We start from the raw sequence: 11,947 nt of genomic DNA, 5'->3' as shown, positions 1-11,947 counted from the left end.
GATCTGGATGTTTACCTGGATATACGCTATACATAACAAGAGGAAGATGAATCTTCCATTAACCTAATTAACCCAAGTTTTTTGTATATCAAGCTGGTCATAATTTGAGGGTCCAGGTATTTACATTACATTTTCTTCCTAATCTGGACAAGGTCTTCACTCTGCCCTTCTCTGTCTGTCACTTCTTGCTCTAACTGTTACAACTTCTGGGGTTAATGTGATCCAAGTCATCATCAATAGCTGAATCACCTGATGACTCACTTTCAACCTCCTCCCAAAGTTGTAAAAGTGGATTTTCATGTGACATTTTACTGAACTCAGAGGTGTAGGGAAGGTGGGATGGGTAGGGGAAGAGTAAAAAGGGAAAAGAAAAAAATGTGAGAGAATGAAAAGATGAAAATAAAGTGTTTGTAGATGGGGAGGGGAGGAGGGGGTGAAGGGAGGGCAGAGGTAAGGGGAAAAAATGAGAATCAAGACTTGTCATGTAGAGGTACAAGATCCCAACATGAATGTGACTGTACTGTATCCCTAAAATGTACCAATAAACTCAAAGCTGAAAAAAAAAAGAAAAATCAAAAGAAAACATTTAATAAAACAAATATATAAAATATATAAAAATGCAACATGCATATAATGTAGGTAAAACTCACCTGTTGATGCTTTGGCAGACGTGCATACACCTTGCCATTCACTGTACCAAGTGGGTGAACACAGATTACCTCCAGCGTCTCCCAGCACAGCTGCTGGATACACAGCCTCCTACCCTTATGCTAAAGCACATATTTTCATTAGAAAAGTATTACCCACTCATCAGGCTCCTAGGGAGGCAATGGTGCATTCTAAATGGGCTCTTGCCAGTGGAAAGAAAAATGGCAGAAATGCTAGAGTTAAGAATTTAAAATGTTGCACTAGGTCTAGTGTAGGGTGTTTCTCACTGGGTCTTCCAGAGCATGCTTGACAACATGATCGATAGGGTGCTGAGTCATTGCTGTACCTATCTCACATATCCTTTCCCATAATTCTCTGTGTTATAATTAGATGTATGAGATGTAGTCCATATGCATGAACCTTCACGTTCATGAAATCCATGAAAACCGGTTACTGTAGGTCATGTAAGATGAGCTGGCACACATGCCTCTTATCTCTACATCCAGGTTGTAGGCCTTAGGACAAAGGGAGGGAAGTGGGCTGGTCCTGAGGCCTTCCTGGCATATAGTAGCTATATTCCTGATACTGTGAAATTGAGTACCAGGACACTGAGGATTTTACATGAATCTGAGAATGTTATATTCCCATTTGAATTCTTGGCTACAGTGCATTGCTCATGGATAAAATATGTTTCCTTGTATACAAATACCCTCCATGATCTGGCCCTGTGAGGCATATCCAGCATCCTATCTTGTCTAACCCCATCTCCTCTAGCTCCCACACTTGTCATCTTGCACTTTCTACTGAAGTGATGTAACCACACACTGGTTTCCAGTCCACCCTCTCTTACACTCCTTGGTGACTCAGATCCCTGTCATTTCCTCTATTTTGCCTACCACCTGGATACTATTCTCTGAAAAGATCCCAAACTTTCTCAAGAATAATTTTTCAATTCTCTTTTTTGTAAAATAGTTCAATTTTTTTTGTCAAGTGTGTGTCTATATTTCCATAGGCAGCAGTCTGAATTAAGGGTAGAAAATTTGTCTTTCCTTCTATCCTCAAACTTAACACAAAACAATGTTTATTGAATAAATTAATGAATAAATATCCACACTAAAATAACTTTGGTATCTTTGAAATAATCACTGCAATTACTGTATCGATTTTGAAGTCTCTAATAGCCCTGTTAGATTTTTACTTTTAGTTCTTTTTAATTATGCTTCCTTAGAGTTTTGCTATATTTGCTGTTTTATTCCATTGTGACTTATTCCAATTAATGTTATTTCTTTTGCATTTGTGGTCCTGTGAAATTCATAAACTCTATTTTTACAATTAAATCAAATCAAAGAGAACAATATGAACCACTCTTGCTAAGAATTTTTTTTTTTTTTGAGACAGGGTCTCACTATGTAGTTGAGACTGATCTGGAACACATTATGTAGCCCAGGGTGGTCTCGAACTCACAGTGATCCTCCTGCCTCAGCCTCCCGAGTGCTAGGATTACAGGTGTGCACCACCATGCCCAAATCTTAGAATTTTTCTTTTGAGTAGAAATGTTTATATTTGGAATCTTAGGCTTTTAAAAAAAATGTAGACATCTCTGAGTAATTTTAATAGAATATTTGCACTTTTAATGAGACAGCACAGCCAAGCTATTCCTAGAAATACTGTTTATAATAGTAAAAATAAAGATAAGACATAAAACTACAGCATTTATATTTAATGTGTTCTGATGCAGTAGATTAAAAGAGTGAGGTTGAGTCCAATATGTTCTACATAGAGAAATTTTGAGTTATATTAACTTTTAAGAATTGTAACTGTAAACATAGCATTATTCACTTTCTGTGCACAATTCAAGGTATATACATATAAATGCTAACATTTCTGGGGAATAACAGGAAACAATGACAGCTTTTTAGAAGCAAGGTAGTTTCAATTTGGGGGCAAAAACGCTGTTTAGATGGTGAATTTTGGCAAGGAGGGAGATTTAATCATTTTACATGAATTGTCTAATACACATTTCCATCTTCATACCAGGAGTGAAATTATGGGCCCTGGGCCAGGTGCCCTTACAGCGGCCCAGTTAGCTTACAGAGGAAAGTATCAGCGTGTGCCAATGAAATCCACGCATTCTGGGTACAGTCACTGGAGAGAAAGGTGTGCAGAAAGGTTTTGGCTCCAAGACCAGATGCCATGGAGTATTGGGAAAGCTGGGCACATATTAAATGTGCATTTCCCCCATTGACGTGAAAGTGAAGGCAAACGACCAACCCAGAATGAGAAGAGGAAGCAAAAAAATATAGAAAGAGGAGGCAATTGTTTTGAGCCGTATGCCAATCCCACTAAGAGATAGGGCGCCTTATTATGAACATACAATTCACTGTGAAGTGGCAATCATGTAAGACCTGGTTACAGAAAACATTGGTGAGATACCATGCATGGAGCTCTTAATGGACACTGAAGGAAAGTCGAGGGGATGTGCTGCGGTCGAATTCAAGGTGGAAGAAAGCATGAAAAAAGCTGCCGAAGTTCTAAACAAGCATAGTCTGGGTGGAAGACCACCGAAAGTCAAAGAAGATCCTGACGGTGATGGTGAACATGCCAGGAGAGCAATGCAAAAGGTGAAGGCTGTGACTGGTGGGATGTGTATGGGACCAGGTGGCCCAGGAATGGTCAATATTCCGCCCAGCATCCTAAATAATCCTAACATCCATGCATTGCAGACTGGAAGAGTTGAAAACACAGTATTTATAGCAAATGATGAGAGGGCCTTACCAAAGGGAGACTTTTCCCCTCCTGAACATCCACAACAACCTCCCCATGGGCTTGGTGGTATGGGCATGGGGTTAGGACCAGGAGGGCAGCCTACTGATGCCCATCACCTGAACAAAGGCATTGGAATTGGGAACCCAGGACCTGTAGAAATGGGAATGGAAGGCATAGGATTTGGAATAAATAAAATAGGAGGCATCCAGGGCCCCTTTGGTGGTGTTATGGAAAACATGGAGCGGTTTGGGTCTGGGATGAACCTGGGGAGGATAAATGAATTGGAATGTGGCATGGGAGGAAGATTTGAGAGTGACATTGCCAGAAATGAGGTGGGCACATCTCGAAACCTTGGAGAGCCTCTCGGCAGAGGAATGGAAATCCTAAGTAATTCACTGAAGAGAGGAGAGATCATTGCAAAGCAGGGAGGAGGTTGAGGCAGAGGCAGTGTCCCTGGGATTGAGGCTGGGCCCTGGCATTGACTGCATTGGGGGTGCTTGCCTGGAGCGCATGGGTGCAGGCCTGGGCCATGGCGTGGATTGTGTGGGCTGTGAGATGGAGCGCATGGGCCTGGTCAGGGACCACATGGGCTCTCCGGGCCTCTGGCACTGAGCGAATGGGCCAAACCTTGGCATGGATCGGCTCTGGTGTGGAGCGCATGGGCCTGGCCATGGGTGACAGTGGTGTTGCCAGCTTTGATTGCGCCATCGAGATGGAACGTGGAAACTTTGGAGGAAGCTTCACAGGTTCCTTTGGTGGAGCTGGAGGCCACGCTCCGGGGGTGGCCAGCAAGGCCTGCCAGATGTTTGTGAGAAGTCTCCCATTTGATTTTACATGGAAGATGAGAAAGGACAAATTCAACGAGTGTGGCCATGTGCTGTACGGGAAGTCCAAGGGGTGCAGAGTGGCTAAGTTTGTGCCCCCAGAAGTGGCAGAGAGGGCCTACCAGATGATGAACAGGAAGAAGCTGAGTGGCCGAGAGGCTGATGTTCAGATCAGTAGAAATGCTTAAGCAGTTGCCTTTTTAAAACATCGATACCAGACCTCTGAATTTGGATTTTTGCTTGTTAACCATTTAGTTTTGGTACCGGGGATCGAACTCAGGACCTTGCACTTATGAGGTGGGTGGTGGAACCGCTGAGCTAAATCCCTGGCCCAACCATTTTAATTCATTGGCTGGATGTATAAAGATGTTTAAAAACTTCAATTGCTTTTTGGGGTAATTTGAATTACTTTTTTAATGACTGGGGTTCCATTTGACTGTTTGCATCTGAGATTGCAATGTGTGCAATTTTATTTGTAGTCGTGGCATCTTGTTGACAATGAATATGACTGATAATAAATACCAGTTCCTGAAAGGAAAAAAAAAATTATGGGCCACTTTAGTTATATTTCTCTGAGTTAAAAATATGTATAAAATTTATGTTGAAAACGAATTCGCAAGTGATTTTCAAGCTTCATTTTGTACCAGAATCACCTGAAGCTGAAGCATTTCTTAAAAAGCAAATTACAGATTTCTACTTAAACCTCTGGACTAAGAAGAACTTTTAACAAGGGCCTCAGATGATTTTAGTGTTGGAGAAATATTCTACAAGTAATTAGTGCTTTGGATTTCTAACTCTGTATGTGTAGCACTCTTCAGTAATGATGGTGATGATGATGGTTATGAGGTTAAAGTTAGATAATCTGTTGGATCTCAGTGTGCTTTGCATAAAATGGGAGGTGGTTGCCATCTGTTTTTTTGTTTATTTGGGTTTTTTCTATTGTTATTGTTGGGTATGATGACTTTAAAGATTCCTTGAAAGAAAGTAATCATTAAATAAACATGGATAAGAAATTGTACACTAACAAAAAAAATCATTCTTTCATTATAGGCAGCTGAATTAGATAGAAATTAATATATAATCAAGTCAGGCATAGTGGTGCACACCTGTAATCTCAGTACTCGGGAGGCTGAGGCAGGAGGATCACTGTGAGTTTGAGACCAGTCTGGGCTACATAGTGAGTTCCAGATCAGTCTCAGTCTCAAGTACATAGGGAGACCCTGTCCCCCCACCAAAAAAAATATATAAAATCAGAAAAGGACTGGGCTCTCAAGGAAGTCAGTGAAAAGTAAAGATAACAGAATTATGGCTGGAGGCACAACTGAAGAAGACCAGGCCTGGAGATAAAGATGCCCTTGCCAGGCCTGGTGCCTCCCTGAGGGGTAAGCGGTAACTGTAATTAGCACCACCTGGTCCAGGAAGTTCACATAGAATCTGACACTCACGTGGGTGACCATAGCACCCAGACCCATCCCTTCCCCAAAATGCCTTTGTTCTTTCCATGCACCCTTCTACACGATCTGCTTCCCTACTGGATCAATGTTAGCTAAGCAGCTATACTTGCAATCCTATAAATTGATTAGAGTTTGGGCCTGGGATTTGGATCAGTGGTTCCACTGCTTTGCAAGCACAAGTTCTGGAGTTCAATCCCCAGGTGTCAAAAAAAAAAAAAAAACAAAAACGAAAAGGTAGTCACGCTATCATGCTACATATCTGCCAGAAAACTGACTTGGGATGACAAATCTAGCAGTGCAAATCAGAGCCTGCCAGATCTCTAGCGATTTGTAAAACCAGAGCATTTAGTTGTACTTGTTCCTGATTCCCCAGGGAAAAACAGGCAAGTCTGTCACATTTAGCCCAGTTAATCCTTCCAAGCACTGTACACACACCACAGCTGTAAAAGAAAAGGAAGCACAAGCCATCCAGTTTTCTTTCCACAGCAGCCCCCGGGCCCACCTCAGTGGAGCCTAATTTGTGGCTGCCTCTTGTAGCACTGGCAGCTGGGCAGTGTTTTGGTGCTCACCTTGATGTGACTGTTACTAGGGACCCGGACAATCTGATAAAACATACCTCTAAAGGCACCAGCAGCTGAATTATAGTGCAACAGTGTACCTTTACTGCCTTAACCCAAAACCTGAACTCATATGGAATTTCAGCCTCTAAAGTCAGTTGATAGAAAAATGCCTATGTGCGTGTGTGTTTGTGTGTGTGTGTGTGTGTGTTGCTAGGGATTGCAGCCAGGGCATTTCACATGCTAGAGAAATGTTCTAACCCTGAGCTATAGCCCCAGCCCTCAAAATGCTTGTCTTTTGTCTTGTTTTATGTAGTGGTGAGGAGAGGACTTTGGAAAAAGCAAAATTTATATTCAACATTATCTTATATTTAAAGAGCAAACAAAAACCATTTCATTTTTAAGAAATGTCGACTACAGAAAATAAAGCCCAGGGTTGGAGATTTAGTTCTGTGGTTCTGTCACCTGCCTTGCAAGCACAAGGTCCCAAGTTCGAGCCCAAGTACCAAAATAAATAAATTAATTAATTAATTAACCAAAATAAGAAGAAGAAAGAAAAAGGACATAAAGCCCAATAAATTCCTCTTTCATGGAAAGGGATTTTTAAAAGGTACTTTGTCTTTTTCATCTGGGAGATTTCATCGAGGGAGGTAGATGCTTCTCCAAGTGACAAAACCTTTTCTTGGAGGTGGGAAGAGGGACGGCTTTAATGCTCTTCGAAGAGAGCACTGAGGACAAGCTAGGTAAGTCTAACTGCTCTAGCTAGTTTATTGAACTAGGTGGCTTACTAACATTCTCTTGTCTTTTCTTTCTCCTCCTCTACCTAATTTTTTTATATGTGACGTTGGGAGTTGAACTCAGCATTTGAAATGCATGCTTTACCACTGAGCTCCATCCCCAGATCTTTCCTAAAATTTTAAAATTTAAAATGTTTAAAGTTTCTGGTCCTGAACATGCATAAAATAAAGTTTCTCAACTGCACCAGTCAGCCCATGCCTGGCTATTTGTACATGAGAACCCCCTTCATATCCTGGCCCATTCTATCTTCCCTTCATCCTAGTAACCGTAAAATTCTGGAATGTAATGTTTATATGAGTCTTTTAAAAATAAGAATGCTGTCTATTACAAATCTTCCTTCACCTTTAAAGTGTTACAGGAACTTCAGCTGAAGTGTTCTACTTTTTTAATAAAGTAATTTGATACACTATGTCAAACTGTCCTGGGGGAAAAAAAATCAGACCTTTCAAAATAGAGCAATCTACCAGCTTCTTTCCAGCAGACTTTGGCTGATCTGTGTCATTTGAACCTGACCATTCAGAAGTGAGTGAATTCTTGATTGATTTTTTACAGTTCTAATAATCATCCTCGATGTTCCTGTTTATTCCCTGGAATGTTGCTGATCTCTGCTCCAACGCCTGGGGAAGGCTATTAGAGACGGTAGGCTGGAAATAGGATTGTTAGCCTGAAGGAGTTAATAACAGTACTAAAGAGGAGAAATTTAGTTGCCCCTTGTCTATAAGTGTTTTACATTTTTTAATTGTCTTCATATTTTAGCCACTTGCTGATAAATATGGCAAAAATATCAATAGACTAGGGAACCTGAATAAAAAGATTTGTTAAAATCTCAGATAAGATTTAGGATATGTATGGCATGAAAAATGAAAAGGTTTAGGGAAATGTACAAAATGATAGGTAGATCTAACAGCACTTGCACTGACATTTTATAGACTGGTGTATATATTTTTTACATTGGACAACAAAATAAAGTCATGATTTAATTATGTAGAAGCAAATGGAAACTGTATCTTTTCTTCTTGAACATTTTTTTTTCATTAAGTTTACTGGTACGTTTTTAGGTGCACAGTACAGTTGCATTCATCATAGGGATCTTGTACTTTTACATGATGATGTATCTTGGTTCTTATTTTTTTCCCCATTCCCTTGCCCTCCCTTCACCCTCCCTAACCTTCCCTATTTACCAAGACTTTGTTTCTATTTTTTTCTTTTATCATATTTTTTATTTTCCCTTCTTTCCTTTCCCCTACCCTTCCCACTTTCCCTACTCCTTTAGCCCTTTTCTTCCTATTTCACATTATCAATTATACAATTTGAGCCTTATTTACACTTTTAGTTTTTCACACCAGAGAAACTATTCAGTATTTATACATGTGTCCTATTTATTTCACTTGAGTATGACTTCAGGGCTGGGGATTTAGCTCAGCGATTCCGCCACCTGCCTTGCAAGCGCAAAAACCTGAGTTCGATCACTGGTACCATAAAAAAAAAGAGTATAACCTCAATGTGCATCCATTTAGCTATAAATGATAGCTTCTCATTCTTTGTGGCTGAGTAGTATTCCATTTTATAGAAAAACCACATCTTTATCCAGGCTCCAGTTGATGGACAGTTGGGCTGTTTCCAAGTTTTAGCTATTACAAACTGTGCCACTATAAACATGGGTGCATAAATATCACTGTGGTATTCTTTTAGTTCTTTTGGCTTCTTTTTTTGTTTGTTTGCTTTGTTTTGTTTTTGTTTTTTTGTTGGTTTGTTTGTTTTTGAGACAGGGTCTCACTATGTAGTTGAGACTGACCTGGAACTCACATTTTGTTTTGTTTTTGTTTTTTTGTTTGTTTGTTTTTGAGACAGGGTCTCACTATGTAGTTGAGACTGACCTGGAACTCACTATGTAGCCCAGGCTGGTCTCGAACTCACAGTGATCCTCCTGCCCCAGCCTCCCGAGTGCTGGGATTACAGTCTTTTGGCTTCTTGAATATTCTTGCAAGAGTGTGAATCAGTCTTCCACAAAATAACTGATTTTTTTTAGCACTTCCAAAATGCACAGGTAAACAGAATTTAAATTTTCTTTGTAGTTACTAAGGTATTCTGAATATTTTTTAAAACACAAAGGACTTTACAGACTTGTATATCATCCTGTGGAAGGGCTGCACTAATCTCTGCATCATTTGAAGTTCAGTATGTGTGCTGCCGAAGGAAGCACTGGAACATTTTGAACGGAGTTGGAATAATAGGAGTAGAATGCTTGAAAATACCTGCAGCAAGCCAGGCGTGGTGGCACACTCCTATAATCCCAACATTCAGGAGGCTGAGGCAGGAGGATCACTGTGAGTTCGAGACCAGCCTGGGCTACATAGTGAGTTCCAGGTGAGTCTCAACTACATAAGTGAGACTGTCTCAAAAAACCAAAAAAAAAACAGAAACAAAAACAAAAAATACCTGCAGCAGTACGTTAACCAATCACACAGTTAAGAGCTCTCCGTGACGGTGACATACCTTTCTCCCTATCTGGCTCTTCAAGGTAATCATCTCCACTTTATAATCCTTCCAGACTGCTGTGAGCCCAACTATCTGGTCATTCTGCCCGCCCCCCGTCTGGCATATTAAATAATAAGAAACCAGCATGACATTGCAAATGCGAGCTTCTCCAGCTGCTTCCTGGAGTCCGGACCCGCCGTCACGACAGTCCAGAACCATTCTGATGCAATTTACAAACTGTGGAGCTGCCTGAGATAAATGGCAGTAGCACTGCGAACCATCATGTTTGTGATGCCTTCGTCTTTTCTGTTGCTTTCCTTTTTGGCACTTGGGAGGAAGCTGGTGTGTGTGTTGGTAAAACACTTTGCAGATTTCAAATGTACTGTAAATGCTCTCCGCAAGTCCACAATGTTCCAAGCTGGAAGAGGTCTCTCGCCTTTAGCTGTGCTTTAGTCTGCAGGTATTTTTTTCTAATCCATTCCTTCCCAGTCCTGAAAATCAGCATAGACTTTGTCTCAAGTGCATCCGAGGCAGGATCAGGGAGCCACGAGGACATAAAAGTTTGGTCATGAGTAAAGAGAAAAAGGTTTTAGAAAGATTGTTCATAAGAAAAAGTGATATTGCAGATACATGATACCAATAAGATGGGTAAGATTCCTAAGTTCTTAGCTATTTTTTTTCTCATTGAGTTTATTGGTACTGTTTAGGTATACAGGGCAGTTACATTCATCACTGGAATCTTGTACCTTTACGTGACAGGTCTTGGTTCTCATTTTTTCCCCATACCCCTGCCCTCCCTTCTCTATTTACAAAAACATTTTTTCCATTTTTTCTTTTTCTCATACTTTTTCTTTTCCCTTATTTCCTTTCCCCTACCCTTCCCACCTCCCCTCCACCTTTAGTTTTAAGCAATCTGGTAAAACCACAGAACACAGAATACTTTCAAATGCACAGAAATACAGATCTTTCCTCTATGGTGTTCAGTGTTCACAGCCTCTCCCTGGGCTCTGAACACCCTTGGCTTCAATTAAGAGAGAAGTGGGCTAAGAGTATATACCTCCTTTGTCTCCATGCACCTCCCTCTAGCTAAGTCTTCTTTCCCAGGGTCCAGTGCCCATCAAGGTCCTTTGCTTCGGTTGCTTGTTTTTTTCTTTTTCTTTTATTATTGTATGTTTATATTACAAAGTAATGATCTTTGGGAAATTGGTACTGCATATAACATAACAATCATTTTTGATCCCTTGAGTTCTTCCTTTGCCATCTCCCTCCTCTTATCGCTTTGCCTACTGCCTCCAAAAGTCTTTCTTTTTTTTTCTTTTTTTTTTTTTTTTTTTTTGATTTTTGAGGGACAGGGCCTCACTATGTAGTTCATGCTAGCCTTGAATTCACAGCAATCCTCCTGCCTCAGCTACCCTCATAGGATTACACGTGTAGCTACCATGCCTAGCTAAAAATCTATCTTCTTTCCTACCATCTCTCTCTCTAGCTCTCTCTCTTTTTTTTTTTTTTTTTTTGTACTGGGGATCAAACTCAGGACCTGGCGCTGGCCTTGCAAGGCAGGCAGTGGCATCACTGAGCTAAATCCCCAGTCACCATCTCTTCTTTATTTCATTAGTTTATTTACATTTTGTGTTTCTCATATAAGAGAAACTAAGCAATATTTAACTTTGTATGTCTAATTTGTTTTGTTTAGCATTATGACTCAGGTTCCATCCATTTTCCTGCAAATGCCACAACTTCATTGTTTTCGGAAGAACAGCATGCTGTTGTATATATATGCTACATTGTATTTATCTATTTGTCTGTTGACAGCTACCTAGGCTGTTTCCAGAGCTTAGCTACTATGAATTTTGCTGCTACAAATATGTGTATGGATGTCTCACTGTAGTATGATATCTTTAACTCTTTTTTGGAAGAAACCCCAGAGGAATATAAACTGTGTAAAAGTGAATTTTTAGTTTTAGTTTTTTGAGGAATCTCCATGTAGATTTCCATAGTGGCTATAGTAGTTTACATTCTCACCAACAATGTAGAAGGGTTCCTTTGTTCCCCACATCCTTGCTAACATTTGTTGCTTTTTGTGTTCTTGGTGACAGCCGCTCTGATTAAGGTCTGATGCAGTCTCGGAGCTGTTTTGATTTGCATTTCCCTGATGGCTAAAGATGAATATTTTCTCATGTCTTACTGGCCATTTGTACTTCTTTCAAGGAATGTCTGTTCTGTTCCGTTGCCAGTTTTACACTGAGTCATTTGTTTCGTTAGGGGGCGTTAAGTTTTTATGTCCTGTGCTGTTGGAGCTGTGTTCGGGAAGTCTTTGCCTGTGCCTGTGGCTTCAAGAGTTTCTCCTATATTATCTTCTAGCAGTTTCAAAATTTCTATTCTCCCAGCACCATTTGTTAAAGATAGTATCTTCTTCTCCAAT

At 40.4% G+C, this 11,947-nt stretch overlaps 1 pseudogene; it reads left to right on the top strand.

Moving 5' to 3' along the window:
• Positions 1-2,695: 2,695 nt before the first annotated feature.
• Positions 2,696-4,426, top strand: LOC104875699 (annotated as a pseudogene).
• The last annotated feature ends 7,521 nt before the right edge of the window (positions 4,427-11,947 follow it).

This window comes from Fukomys damarensis, unplaced genomic scaffold (genome assembly GCF_012274545.1).
Source record: "Fukomys damarensis isolate Sample0158 unplaced genomic scaffold, DMR_v1.0_HiC HiC_scaffold_4, whole genome shotgun sequence".
Taxonomy (NCBI): Eukaryota; Metazoa; Chordata; class Mammalia; order Rodentia; family Bathyergidae; genus Fukomys; species Fukomys damarensis.
Note: the sequence above shows the minus strand (reverse complement) of the source record. Positions and strands in the feature narration are given on the sequence as shown.